Source organism: Petaurus breviceps, unplaced genomic scaffold (genome assembly GCF_028583685.1).
Source record: "Petaurus breviceps papuanus isolate PSGF00001 unplaced genomic scaffold, PetGlider_PUasm1.0 187, whole genome shotgun sequence".
Lineage (NCBI taxonomy): Eukaryota > Metazoa > Chordata > Mammalia > Diprotodontia > Petauridae > Petaurus > Petaurus breviceps.
Genome location: NW_027185799.1, coordinates 29,603,877 through 29,624,912, shown reverse-complemented (window position 1 = coordinate 29,624,912; position 21,036 = coordinate 29,603,877). Strand labels below are relative to the sequence as shown.

Genomic DNA, 21,036 nt, shown 5'->3' with positions numbered 1-21,036 from the left:
ATGGATCTAATCTGAGGGCTTTACAAGTGTTTCAGAAATTGATACAATCACACAATGTCATTTACCAACACAAATATCTCCCTTCAACATCTATAGGGAACTCCTGTTGTATTTGAACTCTGCACTAAACATCCTCTGAGACACATCACCCCTCCTCTTTTATAAAGGAGTTCAGGACAAGACTCTATCTTCCTCTTTACTCCTACCTATGAAACTATGTTTCTCAAACTTGTCTAGACTCATACTTGGAGACTTCAATAAGCATGTGATATTCTTCCCCTCTCACCCCTTGGAATCTCATTTCATCAACCTCTTTAACTTTCAAGACTTAGATCTTCACTTCACCCACAAGAATAGTCATATCTTAGATCTCACCATTACTCATAACTTGCCACCTCTGAGATCCTGAAACAGAAATTTCTCCCTCTAATCATCTCTCTGCCTGATTCTTAAACCTAATGTAAATCCTCACCACAACTTCTATACTTCCCTTTGTCCTAGTCTGTCATCTTTGCAGGTTGCTTTCTTCATCTCACAAGTTTTTTTTTTCTTTTTCTTTTTTCTTCTTTTTTTTCGGAAGGCATTTAGGTTTAAGTGACTTGCCCAGAGTCCCACAGCTAGTAAGTGTCTGAGGCCAGATTTGAACTCAGGAACCCCTGACTCCAAGGTTGGTGCTCTATCCACTGAACCACGTAGCTGCCCCTCACAGTTTTGATCACATGCTTTCCTAACTCTACTATACATTATCTTCCACCCTTGAGTTCTTTTTTCTTCCTTGTCCTTCCAGTCGCCATGGAAATCTTCAACCCTAGGCCTCTACCACCATCCACCTTCTCCACTCCTACTCCAGTGCTGTTGGGGGAAAGTCATATAACCCTGCCAACCAGATCCAGTACCAATTCATATCCTTTAGTCTTAACTTGGCCCTCTCTGCTACAGGAAATTCTTCCCTGAATCATGCTCTCTGCAGCAGTTATACCTAACCTCTCTCCAAACTCCTATGCCAAACCCATTCCCTCACTCTCGAAAGGTAATCTTATCTCCTAATATGCTGAGAAAAAACAAGGTTCTATGGAGAGATTCCACCTCTGCCCTCTACTGCATCATCTATCATTCCTCTTTTGGCTATAGGTTCTAAGAAAGAGGTGGCCCTTCTCTTTTATAAGGGTAACCCTTCTATTTATACCCTTAATCTCATCCTCTCTTGTTTCCTCCAGGAGGTTTCCCCTTCAATCATTATTCTCTCTTTCCCTCTCTTATCTTCAGTCTTTCTCACCTAGTCTTGGTCATAGAACAGGCCTGGGAAACTGAGGCCTGGGATAGACCTTAATTTAGAATGGTCAGAATCATCCCCTGTATCCCAGGCCATTGCCAGTACTCTTGACTTTATCTTGACACTGGAGGATGGTCTAGAGAGAGAAGTGAGGTTGACAACTTTGCACAGCTCTGCCTCACTTAAATCCAATTCATTCACAAGTCACGTTATCATCCTTGTGAGGTCATGGGTCCTCTTCAAGAATGAAGGACAAACAACAATAGTCTTTCTCATCCTTATCTCCTAAAAGCATGACCAGGTGTCCCCTCATCCTTTAAAAAAAAGCCTTCATTTGACCCTGCCATTCCTGAAACTATCTACTATATCCCTTCTCCAAACTCTTTTTAAAAAAGCCCTCTACACTCATTATACCTACTTCCTCACCATTCATTCACTTCTCAACTCCTTGCAATCTAGCTCTCCAAGCTCACCAGAGAATGGTCTTTTATATAAGAAATCCAATGGTCTTTTTTAAACATTATCAATCATCTCCTCCCATATACCAAATAGAACTAGGATTTAAACTCAGATCCTGGGATTCCAACTCCATTTCACTGCAACACATTTAAATGAGATGCAAGCTCAACATGGGTCAACAGTATGAAATGCAAAAGCTTGGGCTCGGTTAAAAGAAACATCATATCTCAGATTAGAGAATTGAGAGTCCTGCTGTACTGACAGGTAAACTTTTTCAGTCATATCTGGCTCTTCATGACCCCACGGACCATAGTGTTCATGGAGTTTTTTGTTTTTGTTTTTTGCTTTTTGGAGGGGGGAAGGTAGGGAGATTTGGGGTTGAGTTGCCCAAGGTCATATGGCTAGTTTTGTATAAGTGTCTCAGGCCGGATCTGAACTCAGGTCCTCTTGACTTCAGGCCAGGTGCTCTATTCACTGCACCACCAAGCCGCCCCACTCTATGGAGTTTTCTTGGCAAAGATAATAGAGCAATTTGCCATTTCCTTCTCCCAATGGATTAAGTCAAACAGAGGTTAAGTGACTTGCCTATGGTCACACAACGAATAAGCATCAGAGGCCAAATTTGAATTCAGATCCTCCTGATTCCAGACCTAACACTTAATCCACTGCTCCACCTAGCTTCCTCCAACAAGCAAACTAGTTCTAGAGTATTCTTTTTAGTTCTGGATAGATAAATTGTAGGCAAGACATTGATAAGCTGAAGGGAAGTTAGAAGAGGGTAATTAAGATGTCAGATGAAGCCAAAGTTTCTGATCAAAGAAACTGAGATATTTGACCTAGAAAAGAAAACATTGAGGGGACAAATGATAGCTGTCTTCAAGTATCTGAAACAATAATAGTAGTGATAATAGTAGTACTAGTAGTAGTTGTAGTAGTAGTAGTTGTACTAATAGTAGTTGTACTAGTAGTAGTTGTAGTAGTAGTAGTTATACTAGTAGTAGTAGTAGTTGTAGTATTAGTAGTCATAGTAATAATAACTAGCATTGTATAGAACTTTAAGGTTTACAAGGCTCTTGATGTAGATTATCTGATTTGATTCTCACAAGGACCCTGTGAGGGAGGTGCTATTAATAACCCCATTTTACAGATGAGGAAACTAAGGCTTATGTTAAGTGATTTTCCCAGAGGTAGGATTTAAATTTAGGTCTTCCTAACTCCATGTTAGGAGTGCTCTCATCATTATCCCATCCAGTTAAAGGTTATCATGTGGAATAGAAATTAGACATGATTTTCTTGTTATTTCCCACAAAGACCAGAAACAGTGAGTGAACGCTGCAGAGGCAGAGTTAGGCTCTATATGATGGAGGCAGCTATTAAACAGTGGAAAGGCATTGATTTAAAGTTGTGAGAACAGGGTTCAAATCCTGGTTCTGCTCCCTTACTACCACTCGATTTCTTTAGGCCTCAATTTCCTCATCCATAAAATGAAGGAAATGAGAGAATTAGATGATCTCTGGGGTCCCTTTCTAGCTCGAAATCCTACATTCTAAGGAACTATTTCCTAACAACGAGAGCTTTCTGAAAGGAGAATAAGCTGCCTTGAAAAGTTTTGGATACCCATTCAGAGAAGGTATTTGAGTGAAGACTATTTGTCAGGGGTCTACCTATAGAACGGATTTTTTTTTCGGGTATGGATTGATTAGATTAGCTGCTATCAGAGGTTCCTTCCAACAGAGAGATTCTATGATCCATTTGTGAATGGGGAGAATTCTTCTAAGTTTTGGGGGTGGAGCAGTCACCTCTATTTACCATTCCAGTGCTTTTCCTAACCAAATACTCATCCCAGGTCACCATTCCCTTATATAAATGGTCTCTGTCCTATTAAAATGCAAATTCCTTGAGGTTCAGGCCTAAGTCATTTTTGTATCTACATCTCCATTACTCGATACATTTAATCAATACTTCATTCATTCATTCATCCATTCATCCATCTAGCCAATCATTCATTCAAGTGCGAGGCACTGTGTTAGGCACTAACCATACAAAGACAAAGGACACAGTATCAAAAAGAATTATCATAAAAAGAGGTATAACAAGAACGTAAGATAATATAGGTGGACAGCCTGAGTGTTTGCTAATTTCAAGATATTAAAGGAAGGCATCCTCCAGTGGATCTTCTATAGGGGGTTGACTTATGAAAGCACATGAGTATGGACACTATGAGAAGGTGCTAAGAGGTTGCAATACACAACACTGAGATCACAGAGCCATCTCTGCATCTAAATATGCATTGCTAAAACTAGCATTGGAGGCAGCTAGGTTGCTCAGTAGATAGAATGCTAGACCTCATTCAGGAAGACCAGAGTTCAAATCAGGCTTCAGACATTTACTAGTTGTATGACCCTGGGCAAGTCATTTAACCTGTTTGCCGTAATGTACTGAAGAAGGAAATGGCAAGCCACTCCAGTATCTTTGCCAAGAAAACCCCATGGACCATATTGGTGTGCTATGATAAATGGGGTCATGAAGAGTCAGACACAGCTGAACAACAACAGTAACTAGCATTTCTAAAATCACATCAAAAAGAAATGGTAACAGTGGATAACACTGTTTTCCACCTATCTTAATATGAATACCTCCATTGAATGTTATCTTTTTGTTTCAAATATTAAGGGAAAATTCTTCTATTTTTCTGTTTTTAGTGCTTTAAACATAAACAAATGCTGTATTTTTTCTAAGGACTTTTGATATTTATTTCATCATTGGTCATCATATGATTCATTATGCCCATTTTTCCTAATATTAAATCATCTTTGCATCCCAGGTATGAATTATACTTAGTCAAAATGGACAATTTGTGTACACAAAGATAAAGCTTCATTCTATTTGTCTACATTTTATTTAATATACACATCAATATTGTTTTTCAAGTGGATTATAATTTTCTTTTTCAGGCTTGTGTAATGGCAAGCACAGAAGTAGTTCACACCTTGTTTCAGCTATTGAATTAACACCTTGTTCCAGTTCAAGTTTCTTTTGAGCCTTGTATCAAGTCTGTCAAGAAACAGAACGTGTGAACTCCACAATTTGTGAACCCTAGAACTCACGAACTCCTGCAACAGGAAGGGGAGGAGCTAATGACCATATATAGGGAGAGGCCCAGGCTAGAGACAGCAGAACTGAGAAGAGGACTCTTCTGGTGGCAGAGCCAAGAAGGAGAAAGCTTGTGGTATCCTGGCATTCTGTCTTCTCTGTGTTGATGTTTGTCTGTTACACTTTGTACAGAAGCCCTGGGACCTTACTGGAAGCCCTGAAAAAGGATGTTCTGGTTGTATGTTTACAGAAGTCCTGGAAGAGGGTTTTTGAGGTCCTGGGACTTTACTTATGATTTGTACTGACCTCTTGGACATTTTTGTGGGTCTGTGTTGATTTCTATGTTGATGATTTGTGTTGAGTTCTCAGACCTTGTTGGTGGGTCTGGATTGATTTCACAGGCAGATAGTGAATTGATGACGGTGCTGGTAATGTGCATGAATATTACTGTGGCTCTGTCAAGCTTTGTCTTCCCAGAAACAGGAACTGTGAAGGACTTGAGGTGGACTGGACACTGTAAACTTCAATATGGAATGGGAACTGGAGGAAGAACTGGACAAGGAGCCAGACAAGGAACTGGGAGCTGTCTGCCTTTGAACCCAGGTGACAGTTGGAGCTGGGACCATGGAAGAGGAACCACAGAAGCTGAGAGCCAGCCTCTAGTCAATCCAAAAGAAGACTTTACTTGGATACTGTGTACTGACTGGGAAGATTATGATTTACTGTGACCTAGGGGTGGAGAACTTTGACTTTTGTACTTTGTGATTAAATTAAGGATTTTGTGATTGACTAATTGAATGTACTTTGTTTAAAACTATGTGACCATTTTAGTGATAAGTTGTCGAGCTATGACATGGTGATTGCTGTATTTTGATTTTCTATGATAAGCTGTAACATTGTCAATGCTGTATTTTGATTTTCTGTGAATGTTTTGCTCTTATTTGTTATTGAATCAAATAGAGAGCTCACTATACTATGCAATCAGAACCACACTCTGGTGTAGTTTAAAACTTTTTTTAATTGTTTTTTTTTATTTAACAATTCTGATAATAAGGTGCTGAAATCTTGCTATTATCAATTCCTACTATTTCTTCTTAAAATACTGTAGGATTTAATTTTATAACTGGCTACATATAGATTTTGAAATATTCATGTTCTTATTTTTAATAACACCTTTAAGCAAGACATTATTTTCTTGTTTATCTCTTAGTACCTTCTTATTTGATTTTTTTCTATATCGTTAGTGCTACTCACAATTTTTCAAATCAAGTGAAGTACAACCTTTGGCCCAGACCTCCACTCCCTAAGATTCTGGACTGACATAGAACAGGTCTGATCTTGGGGACTAACCTACATGGGGTATTTTTCACTTGAGATTCACAGCTGACTCCTGTAGTTTATAGTAGGACAATCTCCAAATATAGTTTAGCCTTAGCTTATGTCTCAATTTCTACATGTGGTCAAACAGGGTCCCCAACTCCCATGGAATCATTCAAAGTAACAGAGATACAAACTGAGTATGAGACAGTCTTTATTTCACCCCATTAAAAATGCAAAAGATTCAAAGGACTCAAAGGAACCCATAAACAGATATAGAAAACACAGAAAGCATTCAAATAATCCATAACCCACTCATCCCCTCACTCCAGAAGGCAATCACATTTAGGGGCTGTGCAATAAATAATACAACCCTACACTGTCTGAACCATTTTCTGTAATACAGGAAGGGATGGCAAAGTCCAGGTCGCCTACTTTCCCCAAATCCTGGGTCCCTGCTCTTCCATTCTCAATACCACGTGAGTGATCCCCTTTTTTTCCCTAGGATGCTGTTCAGGAATATTTTCCATTAAGTCCTCATTCAGGCTGGGTGGGCAATCATGTCTGTTCCTGACATGTACTTTTACAAGAATTCAATTAATGCCCCAGCTGCTGCTTCCCTCTCTTGTTCTGGAACAGTTCACTACCCATAACTCTTTTCTCAGGCTGTGCAGACAAGCACATAGCTGCCCCTGCCAAGTACTTCTGTACTAACTCAAATTTCTAGTCTTGACCTGTGCCCAGAAAGTAGCTGTCAAGTCCGTGCAGCCGTGTCCTCCCACCTCAAGAAAGAAACTATTATTAATTCCTAGGGAGAGAAACTGTGAATGTACAGTCTTCTCTCCTCCCCACAGTAGAGATCTGTTGTGAAATACTATGGCATATCATCTGAAAAAAAAGAAAATGACAGACAGAAAGAGGTTGAGAGTAATCTGTCCCTCTTTCACAGATTGAAGCAAAGGGGTGGGTGCTCTGACAAGAGTTTATCCTCCTTAGTCTAGGTTAGCCGATCATCTTGGAGGCAGCCACGGTACTAGAAGCCCAATAATGATTTGCCCTTGTCGTTTTCACCAAGCATCATTGGGTATGCCTTCACATTCTTTTGGAAAGTGCTTTCCTGACCACAAAGACTTACTCTTTCTAACTATATAAATTCAATTGAAGGAGTCCCCAGTCAATGCCTCTTATGACAGCATAATGAAATTTAGCCTATGCTTTCAATGTAAATCTATGTATTTTTTTGCATAAAAAAATGACATCATTGAATCTACTTTTTAATCTTTTTTTCTTTTATTAAGTTTAAGCCATTTCTATTTAATATTACAATTAAGTTCCATTTTAAGTATTCTTTGATAAATAGTTGTTTTCTCAAAAGAGAACATGAACTCTCATGTTTTACGATTTCAGTTCTTAAACCAAACTTAAAGCAACACTGAATAGAATTCCTATACTTTATCCTATTACCTTTGTGATTAACTTGGACTCTTTTTTCTTCCTTTGTTAAAGACAGGAGCTTCATCTTAGGATGGCTATGATACCTGCCCCCCTATACAAGCACCCCCATCCTCTTTTACTTTCTTTTCTTTGTTTTTGGGAACATCCTTCTTTAACTTTCAGTAATTTAGCTAATATAATACTGTAGTTATCTTTATCCTCCTTTGGCAGCTACTGTTATCTAATTGTATATGTTATTGTAGGTATTTATCACTTCAACTCTGATCTGTTTCTTCATCCCTTCAAATGGCTTTTTTTTTTTTCAACTTATTTCTGGGTGTTCTCTTGTTCCCACAAGCAGGGATCACAGTGCCAATAGGAAACAGACACAAAGGTCACCAACTTCACCAGCCCCTGTGGTCCATATTGTCCTAGAGTTAAGGGCAAGTGGAGGCATAAATAGGGGCTAAAAAAAAAACTTCCTCACTCTAGCTTCTTTACAATTTTTCTAGGTGAATTCCCCAGAATGAATTTAAAGCACCCATGCTCCTGACCAGGAATATGACAGAAGATAAAAAGAATGCCCAACTGTAGCTCAGATAAGAGTTTAGACTATAGGACCCCTGCAGGAGAGAAACAATTCAAAGGAGGCATTTTAAAATGCCTAAGGACTACTCTAAATGGCTGAGTGGGACACCCTAGGGTCTACAGGACAAAGGATTAAAGATAGTCTTTGGGTATTTTAAAATCCGTCCTTTGAACTCTTTTTCTGCTGCTGAAATCCCTCAGTCTTAATTCTTATCTTAGCAGGGATTAGAAATTCCTTTTTTATCTTTTTTTATATTCCTTGGAGTTCAAAAGGATGGGTGCTTTTCAAATCAATTTGGAGAATTCACTTGCAAATCTGCAAGGAAGAGGAGATGAAGAAAGTGTTTTCAATCTTCATAACATCTCTAGTTGCCATGAATTTTTAAAACAAGAGAACACCCATAAATAAAGAAGGAACCAAGAAGCCACGTGACAGCGTCAATCCAACATCTAGTTAGTAAAGGAGAGAAGTAGTAACAGAAATGCCCAGCAGAGAGCAGATAAACCCAGCAGAGAGCAGCACAGCCAAAAGAACAGAGAAGGCAAAGAACAGGGCACAAAGGACCCCAACTCAGTGGAGAAAGATGTTCACTTGCTGACATAACCAGACGTCATGGGTGGCTTAGCAGCAGTGCAGGCTGCCTTAGTCATGTATGTGCTCTAGTCACACATGCCCTCTAGAGAAGCCCTTACGTGTATGTTCTTTGGCCATGACTATTCCTTGAATGTGTTCCCTCCTGCACTAGCGGGATGAGAACCTCTGGAAGAGGGTATCCCTGTGTACATAGAGGAAATTAATTGTTGTCACCTTTTGCTGTGCTATTATTTTCTTTGTCAATGTCTTCTAGGCACCCAATAACATCGAAGTCACCCCTCTTTGATCTGCCACCCCAGTTTATCAGGTGGAGATATGCTGTTTCCAAATATATTTTTTTTCCCAGTTCAATTATGTTCTGAGTATATTCTCTGGCTTCCAAAGCAGCATCAACCATCTGTCTGCCATATTCTCTGGACAAACTCTGCTCTTAATTTGATTGATAATTTTGAACTTGTATTATAGTCTCTATTTTGGTGAGTTTTGTCATCATTTCCTCCCAAGATTTTTTTAAACATCATTCAATTCTAACTTCCTTGGGTGAAGGGAAGGGAATAAGCATTTATTACACGTGCCAGGGCCTTTTTACAACATTTTATAAATATTATCTCATTTGTTCCTCACAACAACCCTACAATGTAGGTGGTTCCAGTTCCTCCAGGGATTTTCTTTTACCAGATACTACTTTTAAGACCTATCGTTATTTTCTTATATTTTCTTGCAATTTTACCTTTCTTAAATAAATGCAATGTGTTATTATACCTAATAGGTTTATTGTGAGGATGAAATGAGATTGTGTAAAACACCTTATAAAACTTAGTGTTATATCTATATATATGAAGTGTTATATATCTAAGTGTTATATCTCTCTGGATTTTCTGGGATGTTTTCTTTACCATAGGGCACATGACAGAGCATCTACAGAGTTGGGGTGGAAGTAAGGAAATTTTGGTTCAAATCCCACTTTATCAGCTGTGTTACTATGGAAAAGGTATTTAACTTAACTCAGTGCCTCAGGCACTCTTCTAAGACCATATATTTTTAAAAGATATGCAATCTGTGTCAACAGAGAGTTCCCACAAAATCACAGATCTTTGATATTTGCTTTTCTTCTCAAGTCAAACAGCATTTACTGCTTACTATGTACCAAGCACTCTGCTAAACCCTAGAGATACAAAGAAGTTGGGGGGTTGGGGGAGAGATTTAAGAAAGAAAAAGGGAACTGTCCCTGCTCTCCAGGAGCTCACAATTTAATGAAGGTAGCCACAGCAGCTACAAGATAAAGATAGGATAAGGTGGAGACAAACTTGGAGGAAAAACACTAGCATAAAGGGTTACAGGGAAAGGTTTCCTGCAGAAGTGTGATGATGTTACCAGGTTAAGACTGCTGGAGAATCATCAGGGCTGAGAACAAGCAGAAACAAAAGCAGATTTGGGGGCTACGAAGGTAGAAGCCACAAAGTTACAGTTGGAATGGAGAGACCATGTGAAAGAACATGGTCATGATATTCTGTGACACTGGACACAAGACTAATTGTAGTTCTCAGAAGCCAATAGAAAAGGATTCAGGCATTTGCCAGTAGGCTGTGAGAGATTTAAGGAAAGACACCAAACAGGGAGATAGCACCAGTGTCTAATGTTTGGGGAGATGAATTTAAAATGACTCCCTTTTCTACTACGCTTGGGAATCAGAGCAGCAGCTAGGTGGCCTAGTGGAAGGAGTACCGGGCCTGGAGTCAGGAAGACCTGAATACCAATATGGCCTCAGACACTTACTAGTTGTGTGACCTTGGCCAAGTCATTTAACCCTGCTTGCCTCAGTTTCCTCACCTGTAAAATGAGCTGGAGAAGAAAATGGCAAACCACTCCAGTATCTTTGCCAAGAAAACCCCAAAACGGAGTCACAGTGTCAGATATGACTGAGCAACAAAGGGAATCAGAGGGATTAAAGTAAAGTTAGGCTATTACTTCCTAGAGTTGCACCCCTTTGTGTATGAATAAAAAAAAATGTTTTACTTCCTAATTCCCTTCCTTGATAGACATGTTGCTTTATATCTTAATTAAAATACCTTAACAACTGGACAACCATTTAAACACCTTGACAATACTCATATTGTCTAACAAGAGAAAGCAAGTGTGCACTGTATTGGATAGGGGCTGAGGTCATGTACTGAACAGCTGAATAGCCCAACTGGCAGAGGGACCCTCAAGTAGCATTGCATACAAGGTTATTGCGTATTTTGAGACAGATCCTGCACCCCACTTTCAACTGTTAAACTCCAACATCTTTCTCAAAGTTTCCTGTTATCCTTTAGCATCATGTACATTCACTATGGGACTGAAATGGGTATTAACAGAGCCCAGTGCCTAGCACAGAGTAGGAACTTAATAAATGTTCACTAATAAATGTGCACACAGTTGAAATAATACAACTATAATATTCCTAAAGCAGTGAAAGAAAAAAAATACAACACTTCTTAATGTTACTCTTAGGGGGGAAAAAATTCAACCTTCAGATAAAGGTTAGTAAAAACTGCCAGAAGTTTATATTTTAAAAGTGTACTAATACTTACCTAAATTATACATATACATTCTTGAAATATTTTCTTTTGTTAATTTTCAAATGAGAAAAATCCCCTACTTTCTGTTCTTTAAAGTGGAATGCCATGTTTCATTAACAGGGCAAAGCATCCTCTTTCATGTAGTAATATCAACTTCAGAAAAGTCTGAATTTTCCTGTTGAATACTTTCAAAGCCACATTATCATAATGCAATTGTACATATAAGCAGATTTTAAGCCCTCACCCAGACACTTTCCTTCCTGTTGGTGATCTGCCTCTCCAGGCTACTCTACTCTAGACAATGTCTCGTAATAAACAAACAAAATACTGGCCTGCTTACCAGGAGCGTGAATACCGACAAGTGATCTAAGTCCATTAGGAATACCAGCCAATCCTTGCATCCAGTTATCTCACAGATTGTAAGGATTAAATGAGATGATGAAATCATAGCTACAGAGCTGGATTGACTAGTCTAACTACCTTATTTCACAGATGAATAAACTAAGGCCTGGAGAGGTGAAATTACCTAGCTAGGAATGGTAATTAGTGGAAATAGTGAAAGTAATTAATTAGTGGCAGAGATGGGATTTGAAACCAAATCTTTTGACTTGAGATCTAATACTTTTCCCACTAAACCACATTGCCTCACCTAGAATGAAGCTCTTTGTAATTTTATGTAACTCTACATAAATATAAGTTCCTGTTATTTCAAGCATTCTGTTTGTCCATCAGTGTTTCCAGATCTCCCACCTTGTTGAACTACCTGAGCCCAACTTTCAACTTGAAACCTGACTCATCTCTTCCATAATCTTTACCTCAGTTTCTGTTTCCTGCCTCTCTTCCAATGCAAACTCTGGGGTCCTGCAGAGGAGAGAGTTTACCTTGGACCTAAATTTGGATTCTGCCACTTATGTGTATTAGTTGGTGTGACTATGGACTAAATCACTTAGCTTTACTAAGCTTCACTTTCCTCATCTGTAACATGAAGACATTAATGCTGTAGTAATGATCTTAGTGGGGATGTCATCAGGATAAGATGAGATGCTGTATGTTTGTTCACCTTTAAGTGCAAATTATTGGGCAATGTTGGTGACTCTCTCTATGATTCCATCTTCAGCCTGTTTACCTGACTTCGACTTTTTTTTTAGAGTTAATTGGGTTTAAGTGACTTGCCCAGGGTCACACAGTGTCTGAAGCTGGATCTAAACTCAGATCCCCCTGACTCCTGGGCCCATGTTCTGCCCACTATGCCACCTAGCTGCCCCTTGACTGTGATTCTTCTTTATTCCTCTGTCAGTTTCTTTTTCGGTGTACTTGACCCTGAACTATATCTGGCAAATGATTAAACCAAATACAGCAGTTTAGGCTAGGAACAGTGTTGTGCAGGAGGTATAGAGTGAATCAAGGAGACTGTGTGAAAGTCTCACATCTGATACAAATTGGTTCTGTGACTCTGGGAAAGTTCCCTTAACACATCAGTGTCCCCAAGATAACTCTCTAAGACCAAAAGTTGTGAAAGGTTTCCTTACTGGAAGTTGTCTATACTAGAGATGTCAAATAAGTAGATGCTGCATCTCATGCAGCCCACATCACTCCCAAGTGAGGGAAGAACCGAATTAAAATGAAACTGGTAAATATTTAACAAAATAAATGATACAACAAAATGTAGATATTATTAATAGGTAGTTTTCTAAGTTAACATGCAACCCATGGGGATTTATAGTACTCTTTGATGTCGCATCTTGTTTGAAGTTTGACACCACTGCTTGACACCAGTGAAATTAAAAGTTCTCCTGGTTCCCATTAAAGAGTCACTTAACAGAAGACACCCAAGTTCTTCCTCCTAACACTAGGTCCCAAAAGATGAGGGAAAGACTAAGACAAGCATTCTTAGCCAGATGTTTGTGGGCAGATTTTAGGAAGTCTGCGAATTTGGGTAGGAAAAAAGTCACATCATTATTCTTTCACTAACATTTCCTATTCTTTCACTAACATTTCCTTCAATTATGAATATAAGCAACAAATCATTATTCTTAGAAGGGGTCTATAGACTTCACTTAGAGTACCAGAAGGGTCTAGGACACAAAAAAATGTGATGAACCCCTGGACTAAGAGAAACAACCTGAATTTGAAAGGGGGAGATTTGAAAACTTTTAGGTTCTGGTGTCAACCTCAATACTCACTGGCTTCACAAAGTTTTGCTAATCTGTTTCTAGAAAGGAAATTAGAGTAAATTATCTCTAAGTCCCTTATACTATAAAAATCTATTATGCCATGTCCTAAGAGAAATGTGTAATTGTTATGGGAGAGATATAATAAACTTTGGATGGAGAAAAATAAATGAAGTAAGAAACTGGACACAAAGAAAACTGCAGAACTTAGAAGTGTTGGAAATAAATATAGGACTTTTGTTTATTGCAAAGGTAAAGTTTGCTGTGGGGTTGGAGGGGAGTCACTGGGGAGTGACAGGGATTAAAAAATTTTAATGAGTATTAATAAAAAAATATTAAACAAATTAGACCAGAACCTCATAGAGGAAAATAAATTCTAAAAGGATATATTGTGGTGCAGTAAGCTAAGTAAGAGTGCCGGCCCAGAGTCGGGAGGACCCGAAATCAGTTCTGGCCTCAGATACTTAACACCTACACAAAAAACCTGGCTGTGTAACCTTGGGCAAGTTACTTAGCCCCAAATGCTTTAAATAAAAAAAATGTTTTTAAGGATATACTGACCCCTGGATAATGAGAACAAAACAAAGGAGGGAAGACAGGCTGGGGAAGAGATAACAGGCAAGGACAAAGATGAATAAATAGCATACAGTTTCTGAAGAAGAAAATAAACTTTGAGAGGGTCTTTATAAAGGAAATCAGCCTAGAAAGGATAGAAAGCTCAAATATTAAATCCTGAAAACATAAAGAAAAACAGTTTTCATGAGAAACATGGGGTCTTGACTAAGAGATCCATTCAGAAGTACAGGGAAATCACCAACAAACTTAAATTTAAAAAAAATATATATATATATAATTTTATTAATATCTTTTGTCTTTACATCACCTATGTATTCCAGTGTATTCTTCTTTCACACACTACCTAAGAAAGTCTTTCCTTATATCAATGAATTTCTTTTTTCAGCTGTTAAATTTCCCAACACATCCAAAAATCTGACATTACATGCAGGGGGATATATCCATAGTCTCTGATCTCTGCATAGAAGTAAGAAAGGTGCCTAAAAATATCTCTTCTTTGAGGACAAGCTTGTCATTACAAATTTACAGGGATTCCATTTTGATTGCTTTTTTTCCTATTATTTCCATTTACATTGTTGTGGTCATCATATAGGTTGCTTTCCTCTGTTCACTTGGCATTTGTTCATTTGAGTTTCCATGCTTTTCTTTGTACATTATAATTATTGTTTCTTGATGCACATTAATATACCATTTTATTCGTGTACCACAACTGGTTTAACTATTCTCCAACCAACTTAGATTTTTAAAAGTCATGTGAAAAAAAAGAAAAAAAAAGTCGGGCAACATAGGATGAATACAAAAGCACGATACTCTCCTGTCAGGGTTGTATCAGGAGAGCTATAGTTTTATTAGGGAAATGTGAGGATCAAAGGGGTGATAGGACTACTACTCAGAAAGTAGAGGATGATGATAATATGATAGAGAGAAGGCAGATCTGCTCATATTTTATTTTACTTCTGTGTTTCTTGACCAAGAGAAGGATCCTCGGGTTAAAAAGGACAGAACACAAACGCTTCATAAGAGTTGATAGCCCTGATAAGTAGAAAGCACTTACTTGTCCTTGAGTCCAAGCTGCCAGTCACAGACAAAATCCCAGGGAACTGAAAAAACTGATTAATGTTAGTATTGAGTTGCTGTCAATGGTCTTTGGAAGGTTATGGAGAAGAACAGAAGAGGAAATGTTGTTCTGATTTTCCAAAGAAGTAAGAGAACAGAATCTTCAAACTAGAGGCTAGTGAGATTGACTTCATTTCCTGGCAAAATTCTAGACCAGATCATTAAAGGGATACTTAATTAACCTAGAAAAAGAAGTTATGTTTGAAAAGAGCCAGGAGGGTTTCATAAAAAACAGCTCAAGACAGACAAACTTTTTGGACAGGTTTTTCAAATTGGCAGAGATTTGTGAAAATATTGTACATAAAATTTACTTGTTCAGTCACCTTCACTCATTCCCAATTGTTCATGACCCCATTTGGGGTTTTCTAAGCAAAGATACTGGAGTGTTTTGCCATTTCCTTCTCCAGCTCATTTTACAGATGAGGAAACTGAGTCAAACAAGATTAAGTGACTCGCCCAGGGGCACAAAGCTAGTAAGTGTCTGAGATCAGATTTGAACATTTCCATCAGTGATTTGGATAAAGAACAAATGGGATGGGGCTACTAGGTGGCGCAGTGAGTAAAGCACTGGCCCTGGAGTCAGGAGGACCTGAGTTTGGTTCCGGCCTCAGACACTTAACACCCATACAAAAAAACTAGACGTGTAACCTTGGGCAAGTTACTTAACCCCAACTGCCCTCGAAAAGGCAAAAAAAGAAAAAAGAAAAGAATAAATGGGATATTTATCAAATTTATGGACAAAGTTAAACCAGGGGGAATAAGCTAACATATTATATAGCAGTCAGAATGAACCAGGCTTGAATACTGGGCCAAATTAAGGGGATGAAACTAAATAGGAATAAATGTAAGTTCTAACTTTTGCATTCAAATACTCAACTTCACAAGTATAGAATGGAGCAGATATGACTAGTCTGCAGTTCATCTAAAACACAGTACAGAAAATGTTAGCAGACTATATGTCTAATAAGTCAACAATGTAATACTGCTGCCAAAAAATGCTAATATGATTTTAGCCTTCATGAAGAGAGATCTAAAGCCACCAGAAATTAGAAAACGGTAACCCCACTTTACTCTGGTCTAGTTAGATCACATCTGGTATATTGAGTGCCATTCTGGATGCCACATTTTAGAAAAGACATCAAAACTTAAAAGAGGACAACCAGGAGTAAAAGGCTTAAAATCATACCATATAAGAATCACTTAAAGAAACAGGAAGAGTTTAAACTGGAGAAGAAAATACAAGGAAGAGACATGATAGCTATCTTCAAGTATCTGAAGGTCCATAACATAGATTCATCCTTGCTTAGCTCAAAGAATAAAATTAGAAGCAATTTAAATTACAAAAAAAGGGAAGATTTAGGTTTGATATAGGGAAAACCTCTGTAACAATTGGAGTTCTCTAAAAGGGTACTGAGCTGACTTGGGAAGTAATGAGTTCCCCCCTCTCAGTTCACACACATGTTAGACTAGACAGTTGGTCTCTGAGATCCCTTCCAAATCACACATCTGAGGCCTCTGTGATCTTGAAAAGAGAGAAGGCTCTCAGAAAGAAGTTCAGGTTTATAAGTTATAAATACTTAAAAGGATGAGGCAAAAAATATGAAACATTTAAAATTAATTTATCACATCAACAGAACCAAAACTATAAAACAGTAGTAGTAATGCTTATATGTGAACAATGTGCTTGTATATGCTTCATTTTCTTTTAAAATCTTGACTTAAAACTGAGATACAATAGTTTGAACATCTGGTTCAAAGTTTGGTTTATTTCAGTGCTGGATTTAAATGGCTGTCATAGCTAAAATAGGAAAAAGGTTCACAGATAATAATTACCAGAACAGACAAAATAATATTTTTAAGGCATTGAGTTATTGGTGGATGAAAAGATATTGTTTTATTCTCCATTTCATTAAACTCAGAAACTTTCCTCTCTAATCCTGAAAAAAAAATGCAAGTTTTTCAAACAAAAAAGTTGTGAGGACCTGAAAGGGTCATTTCCTACATGAAGTCTTTCTGGATTTCCTGTCCTGAACTGTTGATACTCTGCCTCCAGCCTCCTCCACCCTGACATTACTTTATATTTATTTTGCATTTCCTATCTACTTGTGTGTGTGTGTTGCTTCCCTGCGGTATAATTAAATCTCCTTGAAAGAAGATATTATTTTTTGTTTTTGCCACTTGGTATACAGTAGGTTTTAATAAGTGCCTGTTGAATGGAAGGATCTGCCTTTGTAAATTCCTTTCTCTATTCCACGCATCTTTTACCTGCCTTCTTGTATTGGGAAACAAATGACAATGAACAATAGGGAATAAAATTTTTCCACCTTTTTTTAAAATTAAAAGTAATACCATGAAAGGTCACACATAAGCAAAAACACATTTAGCCTGGGTTCTGTTCCAGACAGTTTCTATAGACTGAATTTTATACCTTTCAGCTCATTGAGTTTATGACCATTTCATGTAACTGCGTTTTACAGCTATCCCAGGATTACCTTCCCCCCAACTTTCAAAGCAGGTAAAAAGTTCATAGCGGAATTATTAGAGAACTAAGAAATAGGTGGGGGTTGAAGGAGAAAGTTAGGGGCCAGGGAGAGACACTGGAGGAGGAAGCAAAGAAGAGGAAAAAGAAAAGGAGCCTTTAGTGACCAGGGAGAGTGGAATCAGGAAAAACAAGTGTTTCACACACCAGAATTTTCAAATAGCCCTCCCAACCCTCAACTGATCCATAACTCCTTAGCATCCTGCCATCTGTTTCTTGGTCAAAAGGTTTACAATATTTCTCCTCCCTGAGGACATGATTCAGAAGCATCCCAGCAGGACCAACTCTGCTTCCAGGGACTTCATAGGGAAGGTGGGAATAGGAATGGGAAAGAGAAAAATGTCAAGTCTAAGGTCCAAGGTGGAGTTTGCCAAGGGGCCACTACACTTTGTTCTTAAGGGGTAAGAAGACTGACTTACCTGAATGATACAGAGTGGATGGCTGCCCAGGTAGGGAGACTTCCTACGAGCAGTTCAAGCTAGTCCTGGCTCCTGAGCATGCGCAGGCCCCCACTCTGAGTTACCTATGTGTTACAAGGTGTTTCACTGTGCCCTTAGTCTTTGCAGCATGGGAGGTCAACAGGGCATGTGACCCATCTTCTGACACACCAAGTGAAGTCTGTATCAATCAGTATAGTAAACATTAGTAATGCTTTAGGTTAAAATATAAATTGAAGTTCTAATATTTTCTTCCCACCACCCCCATGCATCATCCTGCATATATTGTAACTCACAGACCCTGCACTGGAGGATAGATCCTCAGGCTGAGGTCAGAGAGGCACAGGAGAATCTTCAGGGAAAGAGTGATATGATGATAAAGGAAGGTGTTCAATGGACGTTCTGAATTATTGTTCCTAGACAGAGACTGATAACAGATGGTAATTCCTTTGAAGGGATAAAAGGGGAGGGAAGGGAACAGGTGTTTTTCCTTTTGGCCCCAGACCCTCTAGTTTTCCTCCTAATCGTCTGCTCTACCTCTGCATAAACTCAACTAATTTATGACTGTAGTCCAACTGTTACTATGTGTGTCTCTCCCCAGCTCTTACCCTGCATATGTATGTAGTACACCCTCCTCATCTTTGTTAATGTTATTACATTGCCATTTCTACGTTCTCAGTTGATCCAAGGCCATAAAATCTTCATTGTGCAAACTAGATGTCCAAGGAGTAATGCCTGTGATGGCCTTTGTTAGTCAAGAATACAAACAGATTCATGGAATAGTTGAAATTCCAGTTTATGTAAGGGCAGAGGGACAGAGTTATCCTTACATAAACAGATACAAGGGAAGGTGATGAAAAGAGTGGTTGAAGGACCAAAAACCTCTCCCTTCCTGGGCAGGGTACCCAGCAGATCAGGAGGGCTAAGCCAGTCGGAGAAAGCACTACATTGATAATTCACAGATTTAAAGGACATAAGTAATTCTGTTAGGCACAGCAACATCTGTTAGGATTATGTGTGTATATACAAATATATGCATGTATACATATATACACATACATACACACACATATATAATACAAGTGTGTGTAAAAACACACTACATAAAGCCCTTGTTAAGACTCAGGCATATGACCACAGCCACTGCATGCAGCTGCTACACCACCACCCCCAGCTCTAGCTAAATTCAAACATGATGGGAAGCAACTTGTTCTATTCCTTCTCATAGAGCAAAGCAGAAAGAAAATGTTCAGTGACTGGAAAGGACCTACTGAGGGAGGATTTCTGCAGACTTACAATTCAGCCAAGATACCACATTCTCCATGATGTGCCCAAGTGAAGATGCTCTGTCCCTCTTCATACTGATCACAGAGCTTTTCCTAGCTCTCCCCAGCCCCTTCTACATCACCATATCTCTATTACATCTTACTTAAAAGCAAGGGTTGTATCATTTTCCAATTTTGTATGTTAAGTGTACAGCACCGTGCCTCACCTATACTAGACAATAAATGCTTACTGAATGAATTAAGGGTAGGCTCTTGCTTGTGTTTAAGAAAACACAAGGAATAACAGGATCTTGTTGGCACATGCCTGTCATCCCTGCTGCTAGGAAGGCCAAGGCTGGTGATCCCCTGAGTTCAGAAGTTCTGAGCAGCCAAAGGGCTAAAGCCAAGTGAGTGTCTCGCACTAAGTCTGGCACCAATATGGGAAACACCTTGGTGAGTGGAAGGCTACTATCCTGCCTCAGGAGAGATGAATCTGCCCAGGTAAGGAAAAACTGGGCACATTAACGACTCCATGTCACTTAATGTTAGGATCAATTTTACAAGTGTGCACTCTACTGCCAGCCTCAGTGAGACAGAGAGACCCAGTCTTAATATATGGTAACTTGATGAACTTGTTCCCTCTTCATTAATTAGGGGAAGACAGAGGCATACTCTGTAAGATCCTGAGTTCAAATTCTGTTTCTACTCTTTATTCCCTATGTGGCCTTAAATAAACCACTTAGCCACCCTAAGCCTCAATTTTCTTATCTGTAAAGTGGGGGGATGAAGTTGGACTAGATGTCCTCTGAGTTCCCTTCTAACTCTAGATCACTGATTCTATAAAATAAAAAAAAAGAATAAAGCACAAAATGGATAGCCAGAGAGTTGGCAGGTTATCCCAGGCAACTGGAGAAGATACCATTTTTGGCTGGGAGAAAAGCTAGAAGGTCTATGATGCCAAACAAGCATGCCTTAACAAGAACTGAACTACCTGGTGGGGATTTTGATACAGAGTTAAACAGATTAATTGTAGGATCTCCTCTCCTCCCTTTCTTGTTCCTCCTCCTTGTCCCTCTTCATCAAACCTAGGAAAACCTAGGTTTAAGAAAGAGATGAAAGGTCAAAGCTCTGGGGCCAAAGGCAAAGTTTCTTAGTCATATTCCAGTAGGAAAAGCTTCTTGATATCTCATGAAGGTGACAAACCCTGGGAAAGCCAATTAGGCAATCAGATTCTCCCAAACATCACCATGCTGTCCTAAAAAGTTGTCACTGGCTTCTCTTGCTATTCTTTCCAAAACACACTGCTAGACCACCATATTATAATAAGCCAGCCTCAGCACCAATACAGAGGCCTGGCATCTCCCTGCTCTAATTTGCTGCCTTCAGGCAGCCAGAGAATGGGAAAGATTCTGGTGTCCTTCTTGGAGCTATTGGTAACGCCTTCCTGCCTCACACAGTAACTGCCCTGACTCCCTGACTGAGCTGACATTTTGGAACAAAAAATGAAGCTATGTGATAACAACTTTATGATAGTGTTTAATATGCTTCTGTAAATTCAACTCAGTCTTTACCACATCACAAACAGGATAGGGGATTCAATCCAGTACCTTAA

The 21,036-nt window shown here is 38.9% G+C and overlaps 1 protein-coding gene across 1 annotated transcript in view; it reads right to left on the bottom strand.

Annotated features, from left to right (window-relative positions):
- The window catches only part of LOC138163071 (zinc finger protein 316-like), a 59,455-nt gene that overhangs the window by 8,849 nt on the left and 29,570 nt on the right, over nucleotides 1–21,036 (bottom strand). The window lies entirely within an intron of this gene.